The 13,504-nt window shown below is 33.9% G+C and overlaps 1 protein-coding gene across 1 annotated transcript in view; it reads left to right on the top strand.

Moving 5' to 3' along the window:
* Positions 1-13,504, top strand: part of LOC129947904 (division abnormally delayed protein) — a 371,073-nt gene that overhangs the window by 84,279 nt on the left and 273,290 nt on the right. The window lies entirely within an intron of this gene.

Here is a 13,504-nt window from a genome sequence, read left to right as displayed (position 1 = left end):
ATAAATTCTGCTTCTTGTGGTTTTGGGTCATAAGGGCGAAGGGACAGTCGGCTTTCCACCGTCCCTTCCCACCGACGACAAGAGCACCGTCACAACATTAGTTATCAGCGGGTTTAACTGGAGAATACTCTGGTGGTTAAGTAGAATTTAAGTCCTAATGTTCCATTTTAATTGGGGTTAAAAAACAATATTTATTTCCCCAAAATCGGAAGTTTAAAAGGTGTTAACTATTTCAAAGAGAAATTATAAATGATGTGTTGAAAAAATGACATTGATGTTAAATGGCGCCCAACTCGGGAGTTATAAGAGACCGTTCGTTGCATTTGATGAATGGCAACAGAGTGTTTACATGAATAAAAAATGAATTTAAATGACTTCTTCATGTTCAATATTTAGGCTCTGCTTGGTTTAGAGCATTATGTCGTAGAAGAAATTAAGGATACTTAAAAACATACTTAAACCTAGGATGAAGATTATTCTATATACTAGTTCAGTGAGTCAAAATCAAAGCATTATGAAACATAAAACATTTAAATTGTAAACAAAATGACTTTGTCGTTAAATGGCGCCCAACGTGGGAGCTAGTACAGATTGTTTGTTGCTTACAATAAATTATATAAGACCTTTCCATTAAAGCAAAGTGAAATAATACTGCCGAAGATTCAAATTTCAGTGATTAGCAATGTAACAATAATTAATAACACATTTCAACGTTAACATCAATAATTATTTTTTTAAACAGTAAATTAAAACCGAAGCATTATTTTACAAGAAGCTTATTGAGAGAATACTTATTATTGATGGTTTAAGTGAGGATTTAAGTCGCAATTCTGCAATTAAATGAAAGTTAAACAACAATTATTTTTCTTTCAAAATCAGGGAGCTTGAAGAGTAAGCAAATTGAGCATTCTGCTAAATGGCGCCCAACGTGGGAACTATTAGATATTGTTTGTGACTAATTTTTTAACTTTTATAAAAGATTTTTAAATTAGCAACAGCAATTTGTCTCTAAATTTAGTGAGACAAAATCTAAGGATTTCTTTACAGAGGGCTAAATCGAGTCAAACCAATTTTTGTTGGTTTAACTGAAGATTAAATATTCGATACCTCATTAAAGATCTTGTAGGTTCTCTTCCAAAATCAAAGTTTTAAAATAGAAAAACCATTTACTAATTTAATTATGGGATCAACATTTTAGTAGTTAACGTGCAGTCTTCAAAAGCTGTTCTAACAAAATCTGTCGGTCAATGTCTTAGAATTATTAAACTGGGGGTTTAATCAAAGGATACACATTTGTGGTAGATGTTAGTTAAATGTTCTTATAAATGAATAAATTTCCCATTTTAATCCTTTTTTAGTTATTCTTCCAAAACCAGTAGGATCAAATCAAAGAACCTTTTAACAAAGTATTTAATCCCGGCAACAAAATACTAAAATTTCAGTGTTTGAGCTCAACTTCTTCCTGGCTTAAAAGTTTAATAGCTATGTTTTAATTATGATTTAACAGCATTTCGTCTACCGACATCAGTGAGTCAGTAATTTAAACCACTAAAATGTTAAAATACTAAACTGGAAATCTTTTTGGATACTAGTTAAGTTTTCTACCCGAAATCAGTGAATCAAACATTTTATGCGGAAATTGAAATTTCGATGGTTTAATTGCGGTTGAACCAGGTTCAAAGATTCAACGACTTTTAAAAGTTTCCAAATTCATAACTAACCAAAAGTTATTCTGTCGAAAATTTGAAGTTCAAACATAAGGACTATAATTTAAAAAAAAAAATTATTCGGTAATCCACGATTAACGCTTCAGAAATGAAAAAGTAGTTAGTCACATACTTGAACTTGGGTTGAAGAGCAATTACCCCCTTGAAATAAGAAGAATAAAATCAGTTCCTTTAAAAACTGAATCTCAATCTTCAAATGTAGTTGGATTTTTTATTACTCTACTCAAATCAGGAGGCTAAGATCTCAAGGATTGTTTTTACAACAACCCTCAAAATGTATACGCAGTTCTGCAAGTCTTACAAAGCCTTTAAGGTTTCATGTTAAATCCTAAAGTTTTACCTAAAACAGTTGATTCCTCCGTCTAAAGCTAATTACTCAAGTCTGTCTAAAGTTAATTCGACGCGACGTTTTGTCTAACTGAAAGCTGTCTGATCTTCCGAACAATTAAGTTCAAGTTCGCCTGTTTACTTCATTCTGTTTGTATATATGATAACCGTGAAGTTCAATCCTTGAGTTTATTTTCGTTTAGTTCTTTTTGCAAATTGGGTCATTACTAAGTTCTTTTGTTCCCTTGAAATTCCAAGAAATCTTTTAATTTTCTCAGAAATCTGCACGATAGACTTTTCTTTCTGTCTCTCTGATGATTTCTTTAAACAAATCAAAAAAATTCAAAACCAAGTGCTTCAATCATCATAAGACCCTTCATATCTTCTGTACTATAAAGAATGGTATAAATTGCATTGCCCATTGTTTTGTTCTCATCATCTTCATCTCAAGACATACACTCTTGAAAACTTCCGTTCTGACTAATGCCTCGGATATTTGTCCTCCAACCAAAACCGAAAACCAACTCAAAACAACAACCAGAATAGTACTGGGTACTTCAATGACAAAGTGATATCTCATATAAAATGCTCTAAAGATTATACCCTGCCTGAGACGCTTGGAGCTGCTTTGGCTACGCTAGGGCTGGGGATGTTTTGTGTTGCGTCCTCGCTTTTAATGATTAATGTGCATTTGTATACTATATATTTTTACATGTTTTGTGCGATGAGGCGGCGGCGGCGTATATTTTTTTTGCAAAACAAAACATTCATTCAAAATTAAACGTCCGTTGTTAAGTTGCCCGTATGTAAGTCTTTCGTCCGTCGTTCGTTTGTCATCCGTCGTCCGTCGGTTGTCATCTTGGCTGTCGGCGGTATTTTTCTTAGTTTTATTTATGCATGCAAAGTTTTTCTTTTTTTTTGTCCGTAAGTCATACATATTGTGTGTAGGGTGTATGTTTGTGTGTTTTGTTGCTTGATAACAAAAACAAACCAAAACCGATTATAACTTTTGCTTCACATTTCCTGCTTAATTCAATCATCACATTAAAACAAAAAACAAACTCACAGCTTAATCTTGACGCATAAAACAAATGAATCACTTTTTAGAGATAACTACGCCAGAGAATACTTATATGAGTCCTTCAGCTCAAAACCGCGTTATGAATCCTCAACACCAACACAACCCCTATGAAAAAAGATATGTACATAAGTGGAAAGTAAATTGTGTCAAACCAAGCCGCCTCGACTTTCTTTGTTCATCTTGGATGTGGTTTTGGCTTTGGTTCTTCAGATTATTATTTTTTGTTTGTTTGTTTTTTGAAAAACGACTTAAAACTTTAATCTCACTAACGCATAAGAACTAAATTAAGTTCCATTAATTTTGTTTAATACTTCGTGTCATCATCATCAATCGCGCAAAAGCTACCATATTGCTCTAGATTATATGTCTCTTAATATGAGTAGAGGAATATCTTTTATCATACATAAAACATACACAACACAAACAACAACGATATATCTATGCCACAAAAGTATCTGATTCTGAATTCTGCGTGCTGCAGAAAGACTCAGATACTCGTTCATATACACATATCAAGCGAGATCCATGTCATTGAAACGATGTGTTTTCTGTTTTTGTTTTTTTGAAGAAGGGATTGGGAAAGGCTCTAGGACATATGGCTGGAAATATGTCCCCAACCACCTCCATACTCGTCGTGCTTATAGTCGTCGTAGTCGTCCTCATCTCGCGCCGTGCCAAAACGGCACACGGTACAGTGGTTCAAATTGTATGAAGAGCACGATTTGTATGACATTTTCAAAATTCCGCCCCTTAAACCCACACAAGGACTTTCTTCTGTCAAAGTGAATACAAATAAGGGATATGTTCTTTGAAAAAGTTGTAAGGAAAGTTATTTCATAAATTTCATCAGAACACATTTTCTATCTACGCCTACTTTTGGGGGCGTTTTTTTTACAAAAAGAAAAAGTTTTTCTTTCTTAGAAAACGATACAAGTTTCTTTAAAAAAAAAAAAAAAAAACAAACAATAAAATAACAATGCAAAATATTAACAAAGCACACTCTTAAGATGTTTTCGACAAGAAGCTTATTTATTAAATTTTCCAACTTCATAGTCGCTATAAATGATAAGTTTGTAATGTTAAAAAAGTTGTAGACGACGTAATTTTTGGTCCACTTTTGAAGGCGTTTCTTATGAACAAAATTAATATCTGAATGATTTTGTAAGAACATTTTTTTTTGACAGGAGGAGATCTTCAAAAGAAACTTAGCAGTATTTGACACCAAGTAGTGTGGGACTCTTAACCACTAAAACCACCTCTTCATCAGGACCAATCTTGAAGGATCGACTTCAGATTTTTCTTTCTTAACTTTGTACAATCACTTTGGGGGAAGTTAAAACTTTTAATACTTTCCCATGTTGTTTTAGACCTTAAGATCATGAGGCTTGGTTCTTCTTAATCTCCGAGACGTCTCTTCAAGACGGTCTCCATTTCAGAATTAGTATGACTTTGGAGTCTCTGGTTGTGCGATACAGCGTATTTTTTAACAACTTCTGTAACCATTTCTATTTGTAAGTCACGATGTAGATCGGTATTTCTTATGTACCAAGGTGCACTAACTATTCCACAAAGGACTTTGTTTTGGAATTTTTGGATGATTTCAATATTTGTTTTCTTTGTACAGCCCCATAATTTGATTCCATAGGTCCAAACAGGCCTTAGTACTTAATTATAAAGCATTATTTTGTTTTGGATTGATAAATCAGAGTTGTTACCAAGTAACCTGTACATTTTTCTATATTTCAAGTTCAGTTCTTCTCTTTTCTTTTGTATGTGCTCTTTCCACTTAAGCTTTGCATCCAAAGTCATTCCAAGGTATTTGGCCGTATTGGCGTAAGGTACAGCTTGATTATTAATGAATATTGGATATTGTTTATCTTTTTGTTTGTAAAGTTTATTTGTTTCATTGAGTATGATACGCCATTTTTCGGTCCAAGCTCTCACTGTGTCGACGGCATTTTGTAGTTTTACTGCTGCCTTAGAGACACATTCGTCAGGTTCCAAAATTGCGGTATCATCTGCAAATATAGCCATTATGGTGTGATTACCAACTGGAATATCCCCTGTGTATAGTTAATACAGAGTAGGACCTAGGGCACTTCCTTGTGGTACACCGGCTTCTAATTTCTTCAATTCCGAGTATTCTTGATCGTACCTTACTCTTAACAATCGGTCTGAGATCTACGATTTTAATGTTTCAAAGTACTGCCTGGGAAGATCCCTTTGCAGTTTGTACAAAGTCCCTCATTCCAAACCTTGTCAAAAGCTTGAGCAACATTTAAGAAAATAGCTGAAAATACTTGTTTTCCTTCTAATGCTTTTTCTATTACATCCGATATTCCATGAATTTGGTCGATCGTGGAATGTTTATTTCTAAAGACAAACTGATGGTTTGGGATTAACCTTCTTTCTTCAGAAGCAGGTTTTCAAAAACTTTTGCCATAATTGGTATAAGCGATATTGGTCTGTAAGCTGTCACTTCTGTAATTTTTTTCAGCAATTTTCCAATAGTGCGGGACATACCGGTGCTTAAGGCATGCATTTATTATATATTGGAGTTTTATAAAGGCTATCAATGGCATTTCTTTTAAAGCCTGAGCAGTAATTAGATCGTAACCTGGTGATTTTTTATTTGATAGTTGATGTAAAGACATACTTTTTATTTCTTTAAGTCTTACAATTAGTATTTCACTTTCATCTACCTTATCAACAAGCTGTAAGCTATTTTCAGCCACGTTTGATGAGTATGGCTTAAAAACATTCGCAAGATGTTCAGCGAAAAGGTTTCGGGTTATCGATCCATTTCTCATCTTGAGATTGTAAGAAAATAATACAAATTTCTTTAAAAACCATGCACAGGAAAATGACACTGCGAACAAATTACCCACGCCCTCTTATGAGGGCACTTTTGACAAAAATCTCATTTATTATTAAATAGAAAAAATAAACAACAGAATTTGGAAGAAATTTTATTTTTTTTATAAGCAGCCCAACAAAATTTTTTGCCACACCCACTTTTGGCATAATTTTCTTTTAATTAATAATTACAATACAATTTATAATAGAATACAAATTTACAAAACAATCATTGATCTAAATTTTCGTTGTCTGTTTCTTTTGGTTTTGTTCTTAGAGCTTGAACTTTAAGTTGGTAACACTATTTTCAATGGCGGCCATTTTGACAGCTGTCAAGTGATTTGTTTTTAGTTTGATTTAACGTTTCAACATAAAAGACGCTTCCAAATTAAGCAAATTTATTTTGAGAAACATGGTTTTGTTCGAAATACGTACTGCGTCCATTTTACGGTCAATAAACAAAAATGACGTATTTGGAGTGATGATGATGATACATGAAGTAGTAGTGTATGTTGAAATGCTATCATATGCACAGAAATTGTATTGCAATACCAATAGTATGATGGTTGGACTGTCATGCCAGAGGTCTTGGGTTCGATAACTGCCTGTGCCATCTAAAGTTTTTTTCACGGGTACTACCTCTGGCGAGGAATTGAAAAATTCTCCAAAAGTAATTCTTGGCATGAAAAGTGCTTTCTCGAATTTTCCGTTCTGATTCGCCTTAAAAAAAAACTGTAGGTCCCAGCAATCCCTGACAACAGTACTTGCAGCCAGGAATGGTTGAGAGTTGTAATCCACTAGGCCCTAGTTCTCAACGGTCTGTTGCGCCACTTAATTTATTTTTATTTTACACACAAATTGATTGTTTGGTGTGCCTTATGGTAGAGTAATCGGTCCGAACTTTTTAAAAAAAGATGCTGGCTGAAACGTTACAGTAAATTGTGACCGTTACAGAGCCAAACTTTACTTTTAATTTTTCGTCCAATAGTTAAACAACCATGATGTGCAAGTGCTGTGGTTTCAACAAGACGGCCACTGCGCAACATATGAAGCACGTGCCACATAAGGTTTTTGAAGGAAACTTTTGGTAACCACATACTTTTACGTGACGGAATACGGACCCAGGAATTGGAATTGGCCTCCAAGACCGTGTGATTCAACGCTGTTCCGGTTGATAATTTTCTGTGGAGCATTTGAAACAGATTGTTTACGCCGATAAGTTTGAAACTATTGAACACTTGGAGGACAAAAATTGGGTGTGCTATTACCATTGTCGATATACGGCCACTAATGTTGAAAAAGTAATACAAAATTGGAACTCCAGATTGAGGTTTCGTAAATTTCATGTCACAAGTCATCTTTTTTGTTATTGCACTTCAAAGTTCTATAGGTACTTCCAAAGAACTAAAATGTCAAAAATCTAATTATTTAAAAGTCGATAAAAATATTTTTGCCCACCCCTGAACCACTGTGCTCGCGTCGCGCCACATCGGGACTTATATCCTCCTCGTATGGAGTATGGAAGCGAGGATGATACATGTGGGAGTCTGTGACAGAAGCGTTTTTTTTTTCATTTATGTATTTCGTACCGTTTGCCTTGGATTTTTTTGCAGTTTTTTATTTGTGTGTTCGAAACATCTTCTCCTCATGCGGAAAGTTTTCACATTTTAATTTGAATACCCTCCTTTTCGTTGACAAACACAAAGCGTGTCGCCAAGCTGACTGTGCCTCAGCTCAACACAATGGCAAGACAGTTTAATACTTTTTTTTCCAAACCTACTACACATCTCTCATGCGAGGTTGAGGGTTGGTTTATTGTAGATATACGGGCTAGAAAAAAAGAGGTCTCGGGTCTAAAAGGGGGTTGCAAAAGTTTAGTTATGGATATTTCCGGTTAAGGCTAAGATCTACGAACTGAATATGATGTTGAATGAGAAAAAAAAGTTCTAAAAAAAGGAAGAACAAAAACAGAATGACAATTTTGTGTAAATAGGCTCAGGTTTTGAGGCAACAGGGGAATTGCTATTGCTTGCTTTTGCTATACTGGATGTTATGCTTTTTCTACTGCTACTCTGCTACTGTTCTTCTCTACACTGTTGATTTTATTTCTTTCATTTGAAATATCCATTGGAGTGTGAAGGTGTTAAGGTGTTTGTTCGTCATTTGTTTTTCTTTTTTTTTCTTTCTATTTATTTACCTACAAGCCAAAGAGGGGAGAGAGGGTACTAGAAGAGAAATATAACTTTAACCATTATAAGACTTGGAAAGTGGGAAATAAGCGACTTAATGTGCTGTTTGGGCCCCTTTTTCTTTTTGCAGATATGCAGATATAGGAGGAGGTAGGATATCTCTTTTGTCTTTTTTTTTTTTTTTTTTGAAAAAAGAACAACTTCAAAAACAAAGTTTATTTTTTTCCTTATTCAACGATTATAAAAGGTTGCCTGACAAAATGACAAAAAAGGTTAAAGTATGATTTATGTGAAGTTTATGAAAGAAAATTGCAAAGCTATTGAAAATTTTATAACCTTAAGTAGGTTGGTAAGATGGAAAATGGAAAAAGAAGGTAAAAATGTACAATAATGAAAATTCTTCATCACTCTTTCCAACACCTTTTATCATAAACCGTGACACTTTTGAAATATTAGATATACAAACAAAAAATAAAACAAAAATAAAACGTGATGCTAAGGAGTTTCAAATGTAGAAATAATTTTGTTGAATTATTTAATTTTTTGTTTTATTTTTGTAAATAGGAAGATAGACACGAGTTTTCAAAATTAATGATGTTTTTGGAATATTTTAGGTTAAATTTTATTTTAAAAAGTCGGATAATTTTTTGAAGGTAAACTGTCACGTGGCATTTCAAGAGTTTGTTGAACTTGAAAATATAGATTTATTTTTAGGAAGCAAGTCTTGAATATTTTGTTAAGCTCTTATTGCTCTTAAACTTGAATAAAACAAAATGTTTTTGTGTTGTCATTGACTTCTTGTCTTTTTAGACCAATGTTTTTGGAATGTAAGAACTTTCAAATGTTCAACCTTGGTTTTTCTGGTTGAAATGGATCCAGTTTTCGAGCATTAGGCTAAGTTTGGCATTGCGGTTAAAATGTTTGTCTTATTCGCAAAGATATATGACTTCGAAAAATCGGGAAGTGTTTAAGACATTCCCTTTTAATTGTTTAAATTTCATGTTAGCAGTGTGGCATCTAGCTTCGCTGTCATGTGTCATCAAGTCATTAATAACCATGTCATCCAGTGAAGCCCAATGTCATAAAAAAGAGTTTAGTTAAAGAGCAATTTGCATTAAACTACTACCCGTCTCACCCCCCAAATAAAATATCAGCCATAATGTCCACAGTTTTAGATATGCTCATCAGTTAAGCCTTGAGCCCGATTTCGCATATAATGCCAAGTAAAGACATTCTTTCATAAGCCGCACTTCACGAATGTGAAATGATTTTCTGAACTCGGAATCTTGATTTTTTAATTACTCGCACCAAACTATGTTCAACAGGGCAAGGGTATTCAAAACCTTCTTGAGTGCGCATATAATATAAGAAATTGCCTATAAAAATGTTAAATAACGCTTTTAGGAGGAGTAATAAAACCAGAGTAGAGAACGCAGCACCTGGAGCGAGTCGACTAAGGTGATAACAACACAAGACATTAATAAAAGACAGAAGGACAGAAGAGAAAAGACAACAGACAGAAACAACAACACAGGGTAGGTTTCGAAACGGTCCCTTAACTGTCTACTAACCACGCTGACTGATGCTTGATTTCGGTGATCGATGGGAACCGAAGCTTTATCAGTGACTAAGCCGTTGAAGCATACAAATCTATCGGACAGATTTTTATAAAATTTGAATTTTCCATTTTGAACGCAATTGTTTATCCTTTAAGGTTGAAGACAGACTGAAAGAATTTCAGAATCGCCGGACCCACTTTTTTCGACTTCTCTACTACAAATTTTCCCTTATGTCGCAAGTAAAAAAGTCATCAACCTATAGCGCTCCCTGTTTATGTTAATACCGTTGGCCTGAGGAACGCGTTCTCAAAGAAATATAGATCGACTTGCTGCTTTTCGCAGCGTTACTCAAACGCTTTATTTAAGAATAAATTTATTTAGCATTAAAAAGGTTGTAGTAAGTCAACTTTAAAAGATATACACAAGCAGTCTCAGGATTTTTTTTAAACAAAACAAAGTCAAACATTTCAGTCAGTGCATGTATTGAAATCTCTCAAAAATTAAAAAAGCACCGATTTTGGAACATCTTTTACTGTTGCTTCGATCGTGGTAGTCTTATCGTAATTTTAAACAGCTTATAATTTTCCTCAATAATTGGCATATTTAAGACTGAAGGACTTTTTCAAACGAAACAACAGTTTCTCAAAATAATCGCGTTCAAACAAACAAACAAACAAACAAACAAACAAACAAGCAAACAAACTCTTTAACTTTATAATATCAGTACAGAGTACGTCTCTAGCCCAAAATCCACACGAAATATTGACATTTTATGATGCATTAGACGAATGTTGATTGGCATTGTCCACAAATTCGTTAATTTTGTTTGCTGAATTACGAAAAAATATCAGAAAATGCGTGTAATTTGCTGAAGTTGATTTCTTGATAAAATTTACAAGACACTTTAAAAAACACATCGATACCCTGTTCTCATGGATCAATTGTGTAATACCAAGTCGCGATGCAGAATTCGCGAAGTTTTGGTTTGCGAAAACCCAAATTCTTCTGAGCGATGTAAATTCGACTGACTTGAATTCTCCTCTGAAGCCTTGAATTTCGTCGATTTGCTGATTTAAGATATTAATTTACTGAACCAGTGAATTTAAATTTATTCACATTAACTAACCCTTTAATAAGTTATAGCAAACGTAAAATGCTCGAATAGTAAACGAATTTCAATTTTTTCACTGCACGGTTTGTTGAACGAGTCTCGGTCACCGTCAGTGGTGATTTTGAAAAAGAGAAACTGATTGAGTGACATTTAATTTGACAGATGTAGCTTCCATCAACTGTCAAACTTCGAAATCTCTTTTTAGAGAACCTTTTTATACCTTTATAATGCGTTAAATATTGATGTTTTTTGTTACGATTACAGTTCCAGTTTTTGGTTCCTTCATGCTTCATTTGCTACTTTATTTAAATTTAAATTTCAATAGAGATTCCCACCCCTAAACATCATCATCATTAAAACAGAATCCCAAAATTTATGTAAATCCCCATCTGTTCAACAAAAAAAAAGAACCATACAAATCCCCAGAAAAAAAGTCAATTTTTTGTTTTGGAAAAGAATTTCGTTGATATAAATCATTTCGTCATGTTCTTCCATTAACTTTTTTTGTTGTTGCTGTTTTGTTTTTTGTAGGCCATACCACTTCAAAAATCATCTTAAGTTCAACTACCTCATTCTCATGCTACTTTAAAAAACCATAAAACAAATCATCCCCCCATGACCTTTGTCATTGTTTTTAAGTTCATTTACTTGTTTCAAAAAACTCTTAAAAATTCAACCAACAAAAAAAAGGAAATGAAAATGAACCAAAGTAACAAAAAGAGAAAAACAGTATAGCCCTAATTACAATAACACCACGTGGCACTTTAAACACTGTCAACAAACAAAAACAACAACAATAAAACTCACAGCCCAAAAAAAAAAAGACGAAACCATAAAATCTCAAATCTTTAACGCGCCCGCCATCCACCCTCTCCTCAAATATGTATGAACCGGGAATAAAATACAAAAATAAGAAGAACAAAAATTAGGGAAAGAATAAATATACCCCAGTTTCTTCCTCATCTGCCGGCCCTGGGTCTGGGTCTTGGTATCGCTTGACTTCAAAAATCGTTTATTCTTGTTTAAAAATAACAAAAACCAAAAAATACGAACCTTTTTTTTTGGTTTGACTTTTTTTGGTTGCTCGCTCAATTTTTGTGCGGTATGACCCCCGCCATAATTGCGTTATCGATTTTATAAGTCACCCCTCCGCGTGTCGGACGGAGGGCTGTGGGTCGAGTCGTTTGGTTGTTTTTTTTTCGGGCCTTAGTGTTTGGGAAGTTAAATGGCTTACCCATGTAAGCCATCACTCAAAATCACAACTTTAGACACACATAAATATTTTACAAGTCAGACTCTTACGAGGCCATTTCAGCCTAGGAAGCTCTTCCTGATGAAGGTTTTGTAGCCATCAGGACAATCACAACGCGAACTCTTACCAAAGGCATAGGTATACACTTAAGACTCAGCTGATGTGCTCTATCTACGAGTATAGGAAGACGAATTCATTGCTCACTTTCCTGATTTTATTCGCAATCAACCCTCTCGTGTTGAAAAGTTACAACTCACGACAAAGATGTCAGTGCCAAGGGTTGAACAAAAATTACTTGAAATTGCATTGCTTTTTACTCTGACTACTTGCCTACTCTGCTCCGTGTTCAACCCCCTTAAAAGGCTCTACACAAGTTCTGCAATTTACTTGATTTCGTCGACGACTACGACGATGACTACATTCTTGTGTGTTCTTTCTTTCCTTCTTCTTCATTTTTTTTTTGTTGTTTTCGTTTTGTTATTTGCGAGAATTCGTTCTTCAGAAATCAGTTTCAGGCAGTTGCAATTATTCTGAGGGACTCTCACAATGTAATTTGGAAAACGAAGGCTGAAAGTGACTTCTCGTATAAACTGAAGGCAAGCAATACAAACAAAATCAATAAATAGTCCAAGGCTTGTATAATCCCAAAAACTCAAGCAATTTTTAGTATAACCTCAAATTTTGTCTTTGTCTTTGAGCAAAAAAAAAGAAAGTTGATTGCATTCAATTCAGGTACGTACCTATAGGACTTAGGTATACAATTTGTTTGGTTTTTGCCTTATTGGAATAAGATTCTTAAGTTTACTCAATTTGAGCTTAGGTCCTTAGTAGGGTGCCATTCAAAGGAATGCACCAATTATGCTTTACAGGAATTTGTGTTAGATAGAAGTAGAAGTAGATTGTGAAATATGAGATTTGTGTGTTTGAAGATAAATTGGGGAGTAGAGTTTTTATTTTTCAAAGAAATCTTACCACCCTCGTCTGATTTATAACTGGAAACTATTTGAATATCTTTAATATCAACCATAACCTTGAAGAATTTCACACAGTTAAAAGAATTTTTACGATACTGAAATTGGAATGTAATGGACTCATGTTGGGCGCCATACAAATATTTATAAGAGACTTTTACCAAATTTGGAAACCTTTACTTATATTTTGTCTTATATATGGAAATAAGTTATTTTGTTTTAAAGCAACTTTTCCCTCTAACCTAAGAAATCAAATATTTGTAAGACTCGCATTGGGCGCCATATAAATAAAACATGATTTTATTCATATTCGACGGTAAGAACGGTGTACAAAAAATAAAAAGAACATAATAAATAGTATTATAGGAATAAAAATAATTTGAATGCACTAAAATAAAAGGAATAATACAATACAATAAAAGGAATACAAA

This window comes from Eupeodes corollae, chromosome 2, assembly GCF_945859685.1.
Source record: "Eupeodes corollae chromosome 2, idEupCoro1.1, whole genome shotgun sequence".
NCBI lineage: Eukaryota > Metazoa > Arthropoda > Insecta > Diptera > Syrphidae > Eupeodes > Eupeodes corollae.
The sequence above is the reverse complement of the archived record's forward strand: the minus strand, read 5'-3'. Positions and strand labels throughout refer to the sequence as shown.